The sequence below is a fragment of the Sminthopsis crassicaudata genome, chromosome 1 (assembly GCF_048593235.1).
Source record: "Sminthopsis crassicaudata isolate SCR6 chromosome 1, ASM4859323v1, whole genome shotgun sequence".
NCBI classification, from domain to species: domain Eukaryota; kingdom Metazoa; phylum Chordata; class Mammalia; order Dasyuromorphia; family Dasyuridae; genus Sminthopsis; species Sminthopsis crassicaudata.
In genome coordinates, this window is record NC_133617.1 from 54,269,893 (window position 1) to 54,288,274 (window position 18,382).

Sequence of the window (18,382 nt, forward strand, 5' to 3'; positions counted from 1 at the left end):
GAAAGGTGTCTCCCTATTATAATGTAAGCCATTTGAGAGAAAGAACTGTCTTCTACCTTTCTGTGAATTCCCAGTGCTGGACACTGAATCTGGTACAAATCATATATTTACTGTTTGCTGAGTGAAAAAATTTACAATATGGAAATTTACAATAAGAAACCTGCAAAGACATATGAACTGATACAGAAAGAAGATAATAAAATCAACAGGCCATACACTTATCATTACAATATTTTAAAAGTAAATACAGCTACCAGACTCAGATTCCTTGCAATGACCAATCCTTGGTTTCAGAGAGCAAATAAGGCACATTTTCCTATTAATGATTGAGAGATGAGGAGCTACAAGTACAGAATGTTAGATAGTATGAGATCACTGTCACAAGCTAGGATTTTTTTGTTGCAAAGAAGAATTTAGTAGGAAGAGATTATTAGAAAATAGAAGAAATCAATTTAAAAATGTAAATGACATTTTAAAATAAGCAAGCAAACTAATGAAACTATCACTTCCTTTGAGCCATACTAATTCATTCCAAGATTGAATTAGCTTTCTGTTCCTACTTCATACTAATGACTCATATTAAATTTGAATTTCACTGAATTCCTCAGTTTTTAAAATGTCAGCTTCAATCATGGCTAATAATATGCGATATTTTGTATTCTGTAATTGTATTCTATAGTCTCCCTGCTGTGAGGAAGATATATTTTATTATTTGTTCTCTACGATTTTCATTTGTTTTTTCTGTGACATCCTTTCCATGACCATTTAATTTATACTGTTGTGGTCTGCTTTTTAAAAAAAATTATTATTATTTCAATCATATTATCTGCATCTAAATCTTATGTTTCTCTGAATCCCTTACATTTATTATTTCTTAATATAGAATTAAATGTTATTATCATATTAATTGGGTAATGGAAAGATAGATTAAAAATTATTGGAAACTAAATAATCTAATCCTAAAGAGTAAGTAGGTGTAAGAGAACAAATCATAGAAACAATAAATAATTTAATTAACGAAAGTGACAACAAAATAAAATACCAAAATTTATAGAGAGCCAAAGCAGTACTAAGGGGAAAATTTATACCTGTAGAAGCTTACCTCAATAAAAGAGAGAAAGAACAGATGAATGAATTGGGCATGCAACTAAAACAAACAAACCAAAAAACCTAGAAAAAGAGCAAATTAAAAATATCCAATTAATCCTTAATATCAAAGAAAAGATTAATAAAATTGAAAGAAAATCATTGAACTAATAAATAAAACTAGAAGCTGGTTTTGTGGAGGGAAAAATAAAGAAAATTTTGGTTAATCTGATTTAAAAAGGAAAAGAAAAAAAAAATCACTTGCATTAAAAACGAAAGGGATAAACTCAACACCAATAAAAAAAAGAAATTAAAGCAATTATTAGGACCTATTTTGCCCAAGTATATGCCCATAAATCTGGTAACTTATTTCACATAGATAAATATTTACAAAAATATAAATTTCCTTCTATTTAGACTTATAATGAAAAGTTCCATCCACATCCAGAGAAAGAATTATGAAGACTGAATGTTGATCAAAGCATAGTATTTTCATCTTTTTACTTGTTTTATTTGTTTTTTTCCTTGTGTTTTCTTCCCTTTTGATCTGATTTTTTTTTTCCACAGCATGACAAATATGGAAATATGTTAAGAACAATTAGCAGACATTTAACCTATATCAGAAAACTTGCTGTCTTGGGGAGGGAGAAAAGGGAGAAAATTTTGGAACACAAAGTTTTGCAGAAGTGAATGTTGAAAACTATCTTTGCATTAACTTGGAAAAATAAAATATCAAAAATATGAAATCACCTTGATTAACAGAAAAAGAAATAGAATACTTAAATAACTCCATCTTAGAAAAAGAAACTGAACAAGCCATCAATAAATTCTCAAAGAAAAAATCTCCATGGCCAGATGGATTCACAAGCAAATTCTATCAAACATTTAAAGCAAATTAATCCCAAAACTATATTGGGAAAATAGGAAGAGTCCTACCTAATTCCTTTTATATCACAAATATGGTGCTGATAGATACACCAGGAAGAGCCCAAACAGAGGGGAAAAGATCAATTTCACTAATTAATAATGGCATAAAAATTTTAAATGAAATATTAGCAAGTAGACTACAACAATATATCACCACGATAATTCATTATGACTAAATGGGATTTATACCAGGAATCAAAATTAGGAAAACTATCAGGAGAATTGATTATATCAATAACAAAGTCAACAAAAAATCTTTTAATTATCTCAATAAATTCAGAAAAAGCCTTTGACAAAATACAAAAATTATTCCTATTAAAAAACACTACAGGGGGCATCTAAGTGGTGCAGTGGATAGAGTACCAGCCTTGAATTCAGGAGGACTTGAGTTCAAATCTGGTCTCAGACACTTAACACTTCCTAACTGTGTGACCCTGGGCAAGTCACTTAACCCCAGCCTGGGGGGAGGGGGGAGAACAACACTACAGAGCATAGGAATAAATGGAACTTTCTTTAAAATAATAAATAGTATCTATCTAAAACCATTAGCAAGCATCTGTAGGGGAGATAAACTAGATTCTTTCCAAGTAAGATCAGGATACATGAAGCAAGGATATCCATTATCACCATTATTACTCACCTTTCTATTAGAAATACAACTATAGCAATAAGAAAAGAAAAAGATTCAAGGTAATCCCAATAGACTTTGGCTAGAAAATGCCATCCACATCCAGAAAAAGAACTGTGGAGATTGAATGTAAATCAACACATGCTACGTTCAGTTTATTTTTATTTTTCTCCTCTCCCATGGTTTTCTCTTTTTGCTCTGATATTTTTCTCCCAACATGATTCATAAAGCTATGTGAGGAAGAATGGAAGGAAAGAAGGGAAAAAGGAAGGAAAAGAAAAAGAACTGAAGGAATTAGAATATTCAATGAGAAAATAATTTTCATATTTGATATGATGGTATATTTAGATAATCCTAAAGAATCAACTAAAAAACTTGTTGAAATAATTAATAATCTTAGCAAAGCTGTAGGACATAAAATAAACCCACAAAATAATTGGCATTTCCACATATTACCAACAAAGTTTAACAACAGGAAACAAAGGAAAAAAATCTCTTTTTAAGTAACTATAGATAATATTAAATACTTGGCAGTCTGATTGCCAAGATAAACCCAGGAACTATATGAACATAATTTTAAAATACTTTTCACACAAATAAAGTAAGATCTAAACAAGAGGAAAAGTATTAATTGCTCATAGGTAAGCCAAATCAATATAATAAAGTGTATAAAATATATAATATAATAATATACCAAAGGATACAATAAGATATAATAAAATTCTATCTAAATTAATTTACTTATTAAGTGCCATATCAATCAACCATTCTTGAGAGCAATTTATAACTATGTCCAAAGGGTTATCAAATTGGACATACCATTTTAAGTCAGTACTACTTCTATCCCCAGAGAGATTTTTTTTAAAGGGGAAGAGGGGCACACCACAAGAAACTATACAAAAATATTTATAATAGTTCTTTCTGTGGTGGGTAACAATTGGAAATTGAGGGGACGTCCATTAATTGGGGAATGGCTGAACAAGTTGTGACATATGATTGTAATGAAATATTATTGTGAAATAAAAAAATGACAAGCAGAATAATTTCAGAAATATTATTGTGAAGTAAAAAAATGACAAGCAGAATAATTTCAGAAATATTATTGTGAAATAAAAAAATGACAAGCAGAATAATTTCAGAAAATTTTTTCTGAAAGACACAAATCAGTGTAAAATTAACAGAATCAAGAGAACACAGTATACAATAACAACAATACTTTATGACGATCAACTATAAACAACTTAGCTCTTCTCGGCAATACAATAATCCTAGACAATTCCAAAGGACCCATAATCAAAAATCCCATCCACCTCCATATAGTAGCTATTAATGGGAAATTGAGGGGATTCTCATCAATTGAAGAATGGCTTAACAAGTTGTGGTATATGATTGTGATAAAGAATCACGTATTATAAGAAATGACAAAGATGATCAACTGTGAGGGACTTGGCTCTTTTCAACAACGAGGTGATTCAGGCCAATGCCAACAGGCCAACAGACTTGTGATGGAGAAAGCCATCTGTATCCAGAGAGAGGACTATGGGACTGAATATTGATCCTAAAATAATATTTTCACTTTTTTATGTATTTTGAAAAATAAAAAGGTATTATATAAAAGAAGAAATGGCAAGGAGAGGTGATTTCAGAAAAATATGGCAAGACATATGGGCTAATGCAAAGTAAAGTGGAAGATTCCATCTCAGACACTTAACATCTTAACATTTATTAGTTGTGTGATCCTGGGCAAGTCACTTAAATTGCCCCCCCCCAAAAGCCAAAAAACCAAAAAAATAAGAATTTACTATATATTATTATTGTCAGATATATCATATACTGAGTCATATCATATTTAATATGCTATATATATTAAATATCTACCTATATGCCCAATATTGTGCCAGGCAATGAGAATAGAAGTACAAAAGTGAGACCATTTATCATGCTTCCTAATTTCTATTAGGGATATACAATATATTCATAGTCAATAAACATATGATATAAACAAAGTGTTTTGAATGAGAGATGACTAACACATGAGAGAATCAGGAAAGATCTCTTGAAGAAGAGAACATATGAGTTCAGGCCTTGAAGGAAGGAAGGACTTCCAACTAATAAAGCAGGGGGTAGAAAACATCCAGAGGTGAGGTACCTTGGCAAAGGCATGGAGTTAAGGGGGATAGCATGTTCTATATAGGAAATAGTAAATGGACCATAGTTAGCTGGAGCTAGCTGTAAAGAAGAGTAAAACATAATTACTCCCAGAAAATTAAGATGAAACTTAATTGTAAGAAGCAGACTAGTTTGTATTTCTAAGTAAAGGTGATTTTTAGATTAGAGTAAAAAGGATTTAGGGAGAAAAAAAAAAAACAAGCAAACAGGGATTTTCCTTGGAAAGCTTCAACATTTCCCAACCTAAACTTTGATCCCAAAGGGCAGGTAATAAGATTTGAGAATTCTGAGCTATTCTAATAATTACTCTGACTCATTCACAAGGGAACTTTTTCCATTTATTAAACTGATCCCATAAGTCAAGAAGCCAAAAAAATAAAGATGGTAGAGACAATCTTTTTCAAAACATGGAGACTAATTTTTGTTTCTAAGAAGAAAACTTCCAAATTAAGTATTTTTAATATTAATGATACACTTATGTAAGGTTATGTATGTGTATTTGTACATATGAACATAATAGGAACTTCTGGTAACACTTAACAAAAAAAAAAAAAAAAAAAAGGAAAACCTGTTACACACTCTTGATAGTACCCTGCAATTGTGTTACCAATTTTAAAAATCTTTAATTTATATAGTTATAAAATCAGGACTAGTTCTGCCTATTTACTTACATATCACATGTTTATATTCTGTAACATGTTATAGATTACAAAGTTCTTGCCTCACTACAATGCTAGAAAGAGTATTGCAATTATCACCATACTTACTTTAGAGATTAGGAAGTTTAATTTAAGCGTGGAGCGTAATTAAGAAATTTATCCAAGGTAAGGTCACATATATCCCTTGTCAATGAAAGAACCAAGACAAAAATCAGAACAGCAATCATATGATACAATATATAAAAGAATAATTATTCAGCTGAAAGACAGAAAATTAATACTCAGGCACCTTCAGCAATTTATTCCTATCACCCAAACGCTATATGTTCATCAACTGGGGCAGTCATTATGACAACTGTTCTCATCAATAATGCAAAAGAGCAATGTTATTTCTTAAACCTGAGTACTTCCTAACCACAAAAAAAAAAAAAAAAGGGGGGGGGGAATTCTAGATCTTAGGAATTTCTGTGACCAAAAAAAAAAAAGAGAGAAAAAAGCCAAAACCCTTATCTAGTGGACATTCTCCTGGTAATAAACCTACTCAGAAGTTGCTCTTTGGCAGATAAATAATCAGTTGCTCTGAATCCAAATTCAAAGCCTTTCCAGCTTTGCAAAAATTGTCACAAGTTGCCCAATTTTCAAAAACACATTTTCACCTTCATGCCATGAGAAACCTTTGGAGTATCACTTTATAGAATGTTTTCTGGATTCAAAGATGAGCAAATTTTGATTCTATTTATCTCATTTCCCACCTAACAATCCAAATCTTGGCACACAGGCATTTGATTTAACTTATATCCAAAATGAAAATTTGTGAAAATTACAGAAAAATAGCCCTCTTAGTAGGCACAAAAGTACAGTACAAAAAAAAAGTAAGTACAAAACCATTCAAAAATCATCAGCCAAGGGGCTGCTAAGTGGTGCAATGGACAGACCACCAGCCCTGAAGTCAGGACCTGAGTTCAAAGCTGGTCTTAGACACAACACTTTCTAGCTATCTGACCCTGGGCAAGTCACTTAACCCCAATTGGCCTCAGCAAAAAAACATAACAAAACAAAATAAAACAAAAAAGTAAAAGTCAGTTAATACATTACCATTAAGGGAAAACATGACTTGTAAATATAAACCCACAAGTAAAATGAAAATATATTCATGAAGATTTTTCATTACAGGATTGAAGTTAAAAATCTGAAAGAAATGCAGGAAACCAGAATTTCTGTTAACAAGTTAAACATCAAGACTTTGACAAGCAGAATATAAAAGATAAACTGAATAAAGATTCTAATTATTTAAGCATCCTCTGTACATCTTAGAAACATGACACAAGAATTCAAAAGATCACTCTATTGTTTTAAGTTTGACAATTAGGGGGCTCAATATTCTACAGCTGGAAATCAACAACCACCACTACTTATCTCTTCATCTTCAGATTGTTACTGAATGATTTCTCACCTGACAATAACTGGATCTAGAACAGCATTCCCTGAAAAGCAAGCAGCTATTTCTGCTTCGGTGTAGATACTTTCCTACTCTTCAAAAAGAGCCTTGGATTTTTTTTTTAGCTTCAAGAGTTTAATGGTTCTTCTCTTTTTTCTATTTGTCATTCTTCTACTGTCCTACCTCCTAACAAGTCAACATTCTTCTCTGCAATTTTTTTTTATAGAACACATCACTCCTCTTTAATAATGTGACTATAGGAAGCATTCTTTGAGCCCTTTGTCTCTTCCAAGAAAGTGATAATGTTGACCCTTGAACAGTCATCTCTCTTGACTTGTTAGTGAAGAATAACACAGCAACTAATTTTCTGGATATATAATCTTCAGAGCTCAATTTTACAAGAGAATTAATTTTTATCCTGCCTTTCACTCCTCAAGATAAAGTTCTCGAGGGATGTGGGAAAACTGGGACACTAATGCATTGTTGATGGAATTGTGAAATGATCCAACCATTCTGGAGAGCAATTTGGAACTATAACCAAAGGGCTGCTATAAAATCGTACGTACCCTTTGATCCAGCAGTGCCACTACTGGGTCTGTAACTCAAAGAAATCTTAAAAGAGGAAAAGGGATCCATATGTGCAAAAACATTCATAGTAGCTATTTTTATGGTGGCAAAGAAGTGGAAAATGAATGCATACCCATTAACTGGGGAATTGCTGAGTAAGTTATGATATATGAAAATAATGGAACAATATTATTCTATAAGAAATAATGAACAGGTTAATTTCAGAAAAGCCTAGCAAAACTTACATGAATTGATACTGAATGAAGTGAACAGCACCATGAAAACATTGTACATAGCAACAACAAGTTGGTGCTCAATTATAATAAATTTAGTTCTTTTCAGCAATTCAGGGCTCCGAGGCAATTGGGTGGAAAATGTTATCTGCACCCAGAGAACTATGGAGACTGAATGGGGATCAAAGCAAAGTATTATAATCTTTTTTTGCTGTTGTTTGTTTTTTTCCTTTCTTGTGGTTTTTCCCTTTTGGTCTGATTTTTCTTGTACAACAAGACAAATATGAAAATGTTTTAAAGGACTGTACATATTTAACCTACATCAGATAGCTTGCTGTCTTGGGAAGGGGGAAGGTAAAAAAAGGTAGGGAGAAAAGTTTGGAGCACAAAATCTTATAAAAATGAATGTTGAAAACTATATGTGTATTTGGAGAAATAAAATACTGAGGAAAAAAATAGTGGCTCCAAATTCTTTCTCCATTTTTACCCCATATTATTTTTCTTCATATGGCCTACGAACAAAGGTATCAAACAAGCCTGGAGGTCCTTGAGCAGACTAAAACACTCCTAAACTGAAGTTAGAACAAGATTTTTAAAAGTAAACTAGAAAATAGTTTACAAAAAAAAAAAAAAAAAAAACAACAATAAAACACAGATATTATATTTTAAAATTTAAGTCAATGAGGCCTGCAGAGAGTCTTATGTACAGTTTAATGATTCCTATTTCTATTTGAGCTCCACATCATATCTTATGCTACAGTCAAACCACTGTTCTCTAAACACATCCCATTTTTTTTCTGGCCTCTATAATTTCAGTAACATCATTCACCAGACCTGTGACGTTCTCCTGTCTACAATGAAATCCTCCCCATTCTTCAAAACTAATTAAAATGTCACAGGGCTTCCCTAATCTCTTCAACCAGAAGTGACTCCTGTCCCTCTTCAGTCCCACAAAACTTTGGGACTATTATACATCCTAATAGTCCACATTAGTTTGTTTACATGTCCTCCATAAACTCCATGACAATAGGAACTATGTCTTCTTCATTTTTATATAATTATAAAACTCAAGATAGGGCCTTGATAAGTGCAACATATGTTCACTGAATAAGATTGAACACAAATTATTGGGGGACTTACTGTCAAATACAGATTCTTTTATTAAAACAAATTGCCTAATAAGAAAACAAGTATTGATGGTCATTTGATATTCCTGGCCTATAATTTGCCAACAATTCCAAACTTTTTTTAAAGTTTAAACTAATGTGAACTATTTCACAAAAAATTTGGTTGTTGTTTGCTTGGTGATTTTTTCCCCTTTCTTGTGGCTTTTTCTCTTTTGATCTGATTTTTCTTGTGCAGCATGACAAATATGGAAATATGTTTAGAAGAATTGTAAATGTTTAACCTATATCGGATTGCTTGCTGTTCAGGGGGGAAAGGGAGAGAAAGAAAAATTTGGAAGACAAAATTTAGCAAAGGGGAGTGTTAAAAACTATCTCATGTATTTGGAAAAAATAAAATATTACTAATAATAGTAAAAAAGACATATGAACTGATACAAAGAGAAGAACCAAGAAAATGTTATACATAGTAACAGCAATATTGTAACAATGATCAACTGTTAAAAACTTATTCTCATCAAGACAATGATTCTTGGGGGGCGGAGCCAAGATGGCGGAGAGGAAACACACGACTCAGTGAACGTCCTCACTCCCTCACAACCAATTAGATAAATTAAGTCTCAGAATTAGCTCAGGACTGATAGATACCACAAGGACTGGAAGCACGACTTACCAGCTGAAGAGAATCTGGAGTTTCAACAGGAAAGGTCAGTTCTCAGGGGAGGAATAAGAAAGACCAGCACAGACGGTGGGGTAGGGGCACACTGCGCCCATTGCGCTGGGAAGGGCTCTGGGATCAGAGAAGCCACTGAGGTAAAGGAATCTGGCACAGGCTGTTAGCTCTTCTCTGCTAATTATTTAGCAGTTCAGAAAAGAAAGCCAAAATATTTTAAAACTCAGATTAGATTTTCCCCAGACCCTGGGGGTGACTCAGGCACCAGGGGGTGTGGCCTCAGCTACCTCCTGAGAATAGTTAAGAGACTGACAAGTGGGTGGATACGGCCCAAGGCAACACACACTGCCTAGCTTAGCGGGAGGGAGTGGAACTCAGCTCCAGGAAGTCCCAGAGAAGCGGAACCTTTGAACTAGGGACCTCGGTTTCTGGCAGACACTTCCAGTTTGAGCGCAGGGGCTTCTTAAGTCACCTGCTGCAGACACCCACTCCCCACCCGGACACATAGGCTGGGCTTCTTGCTGTCTTCACTATTCTACGCCCTCGAAGCACAGTAGTGCTAATCACCTCTGAGGCACTCCCAGGGAGAGGGTGGGGAACTCTCTCCCAGAGCTCTCTCTTAGCTCAGGCTCAGGAGCCGCTGCATCCATCCGGTCTGGGAGGAAGCTGGTAAAGAAGTAAATAATTTCCTACCCCAGAGACAGACCCCAAAAGATTTTTTTTAAGTATGAGCAAAAAAGCTAGAAAAACCATAGATTCCTTCTATACAGAGAAAGAGCGGGTGTCCAACCCCGAGGAAGTTGACAGCAGAGAATCAGATAACAACCTAAAGGGGAACGATTCCTGCCCCCCATCACATAACTCTCTCCTAGAAGCTCTTAAGAAATTGGGGGAGATCGAAGAAAAATGGGGAAAAGAAAGGGAAGTTATGATAGAGAATAACAATGTCCTGAAATTGGAGTTGGAAAAAATAAAGAATTCACAGGAGATGCAGGGAAACAAAATTAGTGAATTAGAAAAGGTTAAAAAAACACAGGAAAGTAGGATTTCTGAATTGGAAAAGATAAAAAAGTCTCAAGAAAATAGAATTTCTGAATTGGAAAAAGAAAATAATTCTCAAAAAAAAAAATTAGGGAAATGGAAAAAAACTCAATAGAGCAAAATAATTCATTTAAAAACGAAATTGGGCATTTACAAAAAGAACTAAAAACTGTGAAAGAAGAAAATAACTCCTTAAAAGTCAGGATGGAACAAATAGAAATGAATGATTCACAGAGAACCCAAGAATCAGTCAAACAAAACAAAAAAAATGAGAAGCTGGAGAACAACGTCAAATACTTACTGGGAAAATCTATAGACCTGGAAAATAGATCTAGGAGAGATAATCTGTGGATTATTGGACTTCCAGAAAACTATGACCAAAAAAAGAGCCTAGATTCTATTTTACAGGAAATTATCAAAGAGAACTGTCCAGAGATAATAGAAACAGAAGGGAAAGTAGATGTGGAAAGAATTCATCGAACTCCTTCTGAAATAGACCCTAAAAAAAGAACACCACGGAATATTGTGGCTAAGCTGCAGAATTACCACACAAAGGAGAAAATCCTGCAAGCAGCTAGAAAAAAACAATTTAAATACCAAGGTGCCACAATAAGGGTCACCCAAGATCTGGCTGCCTCCACATTAAAAGATAGAAGGGCCTGGAACCTGATATTCCGAAAGGCAAAAGATCAAGGACTGCAACCAAGAATGAACTACCCAGCTAAGTTTAGCATCTTTTTCCATGGAAGAAGATGGTCATTCAATGAAACAGAGGAATTCTATATGTTTCTAAGAAAAAAACCAGACTTAAACAAAAAATTTGATCTATATCCACAAGACTGAAGAGAAACAGAAAAAGGTACACAGAACCCTTGAGAACTGTAACTTTGTTGTGGGTATATAAAAAATACTCAAGGATAATTTGATTTTACTGATATAAAAGAAAAAAAGGGGGGTGTGGTAAAGGGAAGGAGGTCGGTTCAGAAAAAGGGGAAGGAGTGATAAAAAGAGGGAAACTACATCCCAGGAAGAGACATAGAAAATACACCATATCTGAGGGAACTTAGTGAGGGGGAGAATCATTGTGTGAATCTTACTCTCATCAGAAGAGGCTCAAAGAGTAAATAATTAACATATTTGTTTTTCAGAGAATTTTCTCTCACCTCATTAAAAGGGGGGAGAGGAAAAGGGGAAAGGAAAAGGAGAATAAGTGAAGGGACTTGGAGGGAGGGGGGAGGGATCCTAAAAAAAAAAAAAAAAAAAAAAGAGGGAGGGTTGCGCGTCACAAGGGGGGTCTGTAAATTAAATATCGGGGAGGGGGATCAGGGGGGTCAAGGGAAAAAAGTATAATCTGGGGATAATACGATGGCAGGAAATACAGAATTAGTAATTTTAACTGTAAATGTAAATGGGATGAACGATCCCATCAAACGGAGACGGATAGCAGATTGGATCAAAAAGCAGAACCCTACAATATGTTGTCTACAGGAAACACACTTAAAGCAGGGAGATACATACAGAGTAAAGGTAAAAGGTTGGAACAGAGCTTATTATGCTTCAGGTAAAGCCAAAAAAGCAGGGGTAGCTATCCTTATCTCAGATCAAGCAAAAGCAGAAGTAGATCTCGTTAAAAAAGATAAGGAAGGAAACTATATCCTGCTGAAAGGTAGCATAAATAATGAAGCCATATCAATACTAAACATATATGCACCAAGTGGTATAGCATCTAACTTTCTAAAGGAAAAGTTAAGAGAACTGCAAGAAGAAATAGACAGTAAAACTATAATAGTGGGAGATCTCAACCTTGCACTCTCAGATTTAGACAAATCAAACCACAAAACAAACAAGAAAGAAATTAAAAAAGTAAATAGAACATTAGAAAAACTAGGTATGATAGACCTTTGGAGAAAACTGAATGGCAATAGGAAGGAATATACTTTCTTCTCAGCAGTTCATGGATCCTATACAAAAACTGACCATATATTAGGACATAAAGATCTCAAAATTAAATGTAGGAAGGCAGAAATAATAAATGCCTTCTTCTCAGATCACAATGCAATAAAAGCTACATTCAGTAAAAAGTTAGGGGTAAATAGACCAAAAAGTAATTGGAAACTGAATAATCTCATCTTAAAGAATGACTGGGTGAAAGAGCAAATTATAGAAACAATTAACAATTTCACCCAAGATAATGATAATGATGAGACATCATATCAAAATCTTTGGGATGCAGCTAAAGCAGTAATAAGGGGAAATTTTATATCTTTAGAGGCTTATTTGAAGAAAATTGAGAAAGAGAAGATTAACGAATTGGGCTTACAACTTAAAAGGCTAGAAAAAGACCAAATTATAAACCCCCAACCAAAAATTAAACTCGAAATACAAAAATTAAAAGGAGAAATCAATAAAATTGAAAGTAAAAAAACTATTGAATTAATAAATAAAACCAAGAGTTGGTTTTATGAAAAAGCCAATAAAATAGATAAACCTTTGGTAAATTTGATCAAAAAAAAGAAAGAGGAAAATCAAATTGATAGTCTTACAAATGAAAAGGGGGATCTTTCCACCAATGAAGAGGAAATTAGAGAAATAATAAGGAGTTACTTTGCCCAACTTTATGCCAATAAATTTGATAACTTAAGTGAAATGGATGACTTTCTCCAAAAATATAGGCTCCCTAGATTAACAGAGGAGGAGATAAATTGCTTAAATAGTCCCATTTCAGAAAAAGAAATAGAACAAGCTATTAATCAACTCCCCAGGAAAAAATCCCCAGGGCCAGATGGATTCACATGTGAATTCTACCAAACATTTAAAGAACAATTAGCCCCAATGTTATATAAATTATTTGAAAAAATAGGGGATGAAGGAGTCCTACCAAACTCATTTTATGACACAGACATGGTACTGATACCTAAACCTGGTAGATCGAAAACTGAGAAAGAAAATTATAGACCAATCTCCTTAATGAATATTGATGCTAAAATCTTAAATAAGATATTAGCAAAAAGACTTCAGAAAATCATCTCCAAGATAATACACTATGATCAAGTAGGATTTATTCCAGGAATGCAGGGCTGGTTTAATATTAGGAAAACTATTAATATAATTGACCATATTAATAATCAAATTAATAAGAACCATATGATCATCTCAATAGATGCAGAAAAAGCATTTGACAAAATCCAACATCCATTCCTACTAAAAACTCTTGAGAGTATAGGAATAAATGGATTATTCCTTAGAATAATCAGAAGTATATATTTAAGACCGTCAGTAAGCATAATATGCAATAGAAATAAACTGCAACCTTTCCCAGTAAGATCAGGAGTGAAACAAGGTTGCCCACTATCACCATTACTATTCAATATAGTACTAGAAACGCTAGCCTCGGCAATAAGAGCCGAGAAAGAGATTCAAGGAATTAGAGTAGGAAATGAGGAAATCAAACTATCACTTTTTGCAGATGACATGATGGTATACTTAGAGAACCCCAAAGACTCTGCTAAAAAGCTACTAGAAATAATTCAAAATTTTCAGCAAAGTGGCAGGATACAAAATAAATCCACATAAATCCTCGGCATTTTTATATATCACTAACAAAATGCAACAGCAAGAGATACAAAGAGAAATTCCATTCCAAACAAATGTTGAGAGTATAAAATATTTGGGAATCCATCTACCAAAGAAAAGTCAGGAATTATATGAGAAAAATTACAAAACACTTGCCACAAAAATAAAATCAGATTTAAATAATTGGAAAGACATTCAGTGCTCTTGGATAGGCCGAGCGAATATAATAAAGATGACAATACTCCCCAAACTAATCTATTTATTTAGTGCTATACCAATCAGACTCCCAAGAAACTATTTTAATGACCTAGAAAAAATAACAACAAAATTCATATGGAAGAATAAAAGGTCAAGAATTGCAAGGGAACTAATGAAAAAAAACTCAGAGGAAGGTGGTCTAAGTGTACCTGATCTAAAGCTATATTATATAGCAGCAGTCACCAAAACCATTTGGTATTGGCTACGAAATAGACCGGTAGATCAGTGGAACAGATTAGATACAAAGGACAAAAAAGGGTACATCTATAGCAATCTAATCTTTGACAAACCCAAAGATTCCAACATTAGGGATAAAAATTCATTATTCGGAAAAAACTGTTGGGAAAACTGGAAATTAGTATGGCAGAAATTAGATATGGATCCACACTTAACACCATATACCAAGATAAGATCAAAATGGGTCCATGATTTAGGCATAAAGAGGGAGATAATAAATAGATTAGAGGAACAGAGGATAATCTACCTCTCAGACTTGTGGAGGAGGAAGGAATTTATGACCAGAGGAGAACTAGAGATCATTATTGATCACAAAATAGAAGATTTTGATTACATCAAACTAAAAAGTTTCTGTACAAATAATACTAATGCAAACAAGATTAGAAGGGAAGTAACAAATTGGGAAAATATTTTTAAAAACAAAGGTTCTGACAAAGGTCTCATTTCCAAAATATATAGAGAACTGACCCTAATTTATAAGAAACCGAACCATTCTCCAATTGATAAATGGTCAAAGGATATGAACAGACAATTCTCAGAGGAAGAAATTGAAACTATATCCACTCACATGAAAGAGTGTTCCAAATCACTACTGATTAGAGAAATGCAAATTAAGACCACTCTGAGATACCACTACACACCTGTCAGATTGGCTAAGATGACAGGAACAAATAATGACAAATGTTGGAGGGGATGTGGGGAAACTGGGACACTAATACATTGCTGGTGGAGTTGTGAAAGAATCCAGCCATTCTGGAGAGCAATCTGGAATTATGCCCAAAAAGTTATCAAACTGTGCATACCCTTTGACCCAGCAGCGCTACTACTGGGATTATATCCCAAAGAAATACTAAAGAGCGGAAAGAGACATATATGTGCCAAAATGTTTGTGGCAGCTCTTTTTGTTGTAGCTAGAAACTGGAGGATGAATGGATGTCCATCAGTTGGAGAATGGTTGGGTAAATTGTGGTATATGAAGGTTATGGAATATTATTGCTCGGTAAGAAATGACCAGCAGGAGGAATATAGAGAGGCCTGGAGAGACTTAAATCAACTGATGCTGAGTGAAATGAGCAGAACCAGAAGATCACTGTACACTTCAACAACAATACTGTATGAGGATGTATTCTGATGGAAGTGGAAATCTTCAACATAAAGAAGATCCAACTCACTTCCAGTTGATCAATGATGGAGAGAGGTAGCTGCACCCAGAGAAGAAACACTGGGAGGGGAATGAAAATTGTTAGCACTAATATCTGTCTGCCCAGGTTGCATGTACCTTCGGATTCTAATGTTTATTGTGCAACAAGAAAATGATATTCGCACACATGTATTGTACCTAGACTATATTGTAACACATGTAAAATGTATGGTATTGCCTGTCGTCGGGGGGAGGGAATAGAGGGAGGGGGGGTAAATTGGAAAAATGAATACAAGGGATAATATTATAAAATATATATATATATATAATAATAAAAAAAAAAAAAAAAAAAAAAAAAAAGACAATGATTCTTGACAATTCCAAAGGACCCATGATGAAAAATGTTATCCAACTCTGAGAAAAGAAATAATGAATTCTGCCGATTAATGCATATTTTTTATTTTGTATTTTCTTTTATGACATGACTAACATGGAAATGTTTTACATGACTTCATTATCAAATTGCTTGCTTTCTCGAGGGGGGAGAAAAGGGAAAGACAGAAAGAACACGGAACTAAAAAATTTTAAGATGAATGAACTGGGAAATATTTAATAAAATTAATAAAAATATTTTGTCATTGAATAAATATAAGTTAGATATCAAGACTTTGTTTCTGACACTTTGTATGGTTGAATGTTAAGAAAGGGCTCCTCCTATACTACCACATAGCTGACATTGTAAGCAATGAAATCACCCTTCCAGTTCCAGTTTTCAATATGGTCAGTAGTTACTCCTATGCTAGCAACCTAACAATGGAGGACTTTTTAAAGCTGAAAAATTCAGAAAAGTCATGTGAATAGGAGTCAAGTTCTACCAAAGTCTGAAGAACATTAATTAGTAAGCAAAAATACAGGTAAGAACAATACCAATGTAGATGAGGGTTGGCTTTGCTCCTGATATCCTGGAGAATCAAGATGCTCTGGAGTTGCTAAAGAATGCCACTGGTAAGGCTGATTATAATAACATCACTTGCCTTTGAAATCAATAAGACTTGAATTTTAAATATTTTAATGAACCCTGAGGATTTGGTGACTTGTACAAGACCCTCCTCAAAGACTACTCCAGTGATATCAATTGAACCATTTTATCAGGGTGACTGGGAACTTAGAAATAATTTGCTGCTACTTTAAGAAGTCAGGTGGTAGGAGATAATATTCCAAAACATTCATATACCACAATTTATTCAGCCATTTTCCAATCTTGCCACTTCGAAAAGGGCTGCCACAAACATTTCTACACACATGCCTTTTCCCTCCTTTAAGATGTCTTTGGAATACAAACCCAGTAGAAATACTGTTGAATCAAAGGGTATGCACAGTTTGATAGCCCTTTGGGCATAATTACAAATTGCTCTCCAGAATGGTTGAATGAGTTCACAATTCCAGCAACAATGTATCAGTGTCCCAGTTTTCCCACATCTCCTCCAACATTCATCATTGCCTTTTCCTATCATCTTAGCCAATCTGAGAGATGTGTAGTTAGTGGTACCTCAGAATTGTCTTAATTTTCATTTCTCTGATCAATAGTGATTTAGAGCACTTTTTCACATGACTAGAAGTGCTTTTAATTTCTTCATCTGAAAATTGTCTGTTCATATCCTTTGACCATTTATTAATTGGAGAATAGCTTGAATTCTTATAAATTTGAGTCAATTCTCTGTATATTTTAGAAATGAGGCCTTTCATTGGAACTTTTAATGTAAAAATGTTTTCCCAGTTTATTGCTTCCCTTCTGATCTTGTCTGCATTAGTTTTGTAACAAAAAATTTTTAATTTAATATAATCAAAATGATCTACTTTTTGATCAATAATGATTTCCAATTCTTTGGTCACAAATTCATTCCTTCTCCATAGATCCAAGAGAAAAACTATACTTTATTCTTCTAAATTGTTTATAGTATCACTCTTTATGTCTAAACCATGAACCCATTTCAACCTTATCTTAGTATATAAGGTGTTAGGTGTGGGTCAATGCATCATTTCTGCCATACTAGTTTCCAATTTTCCCATCAGTTTTTGTCATATAGTGACTTTTTATCCCAAAAACTAGGGTTCAGGGGTTTGTCAAACACTATATTACTATAGTCACTGACTATTTTATCTGTGAACTTAGCCTATTCCACTAATTGACTACTCTATTTCTTAGCCAGTACCAAATGGTTTTGATGACCACTGCTTTGTAATACAATTTTAAACCTAGGCTACCTTCATTTGCTTTTTTTCCCATTAATTCCCTTGAAATTCTTGACCTTTTGCTCTTCCAAATGAACTTTTGTTATTTTTTTCTAGATCTGTAAAATAATTTCTTGGGAATTTGATTGGTATGGCACTGAATATGTATATTAATTGAAGTAATATTATCATTTTTATTATAGAATCTTTCTATAATATTCTCACTGGGTTTTTTGAATCAAAGTTAGTCATTGAAAACACCTGCAACTATTAGAAAACCATCAAGCTTTGTGAGATTATGACTGGACTTGAACAACCTTTTTCCCTCACCTTTCTTTTCCTCTATATGTATTTATGGGCAGAGTCACATGCTTATGGTGCAGTCTCTGAGGTGCC

General features: G+C 33.7%; 1 protein-coding gene and 1 long non-coding RNA gene across 2 annotated transcripts in view; both read right to left on the bottom strand.

Moving 5' to 3' along the window:
* Nucleotides 1-18,382, bottom strand: part of AP3D1 (adaptor related protein complex 3 subunit delta 1) — a 145,185-nt gene that overhangs the window by 115,112 nt on the left and 11,691 nt on the right. The gene's annotated exons all lie outside the window — the stretch shown is intronic.
* LOC141563161 (uncharacterized) lies at nucleotides 1,103-6,658 on the bottom strand. The gene is made up of 3 exons (XR_012488354.1): nucleotides 6,565-6,658; nucleotides 5,578-5,652; nucleotides 1,103-1,170 (listed from the first exon to the last, which is right to left on the bottom strand). It is a non-coding gene; the product is annotated as an uncharacterized LOC141563161 (long non-coding RNA).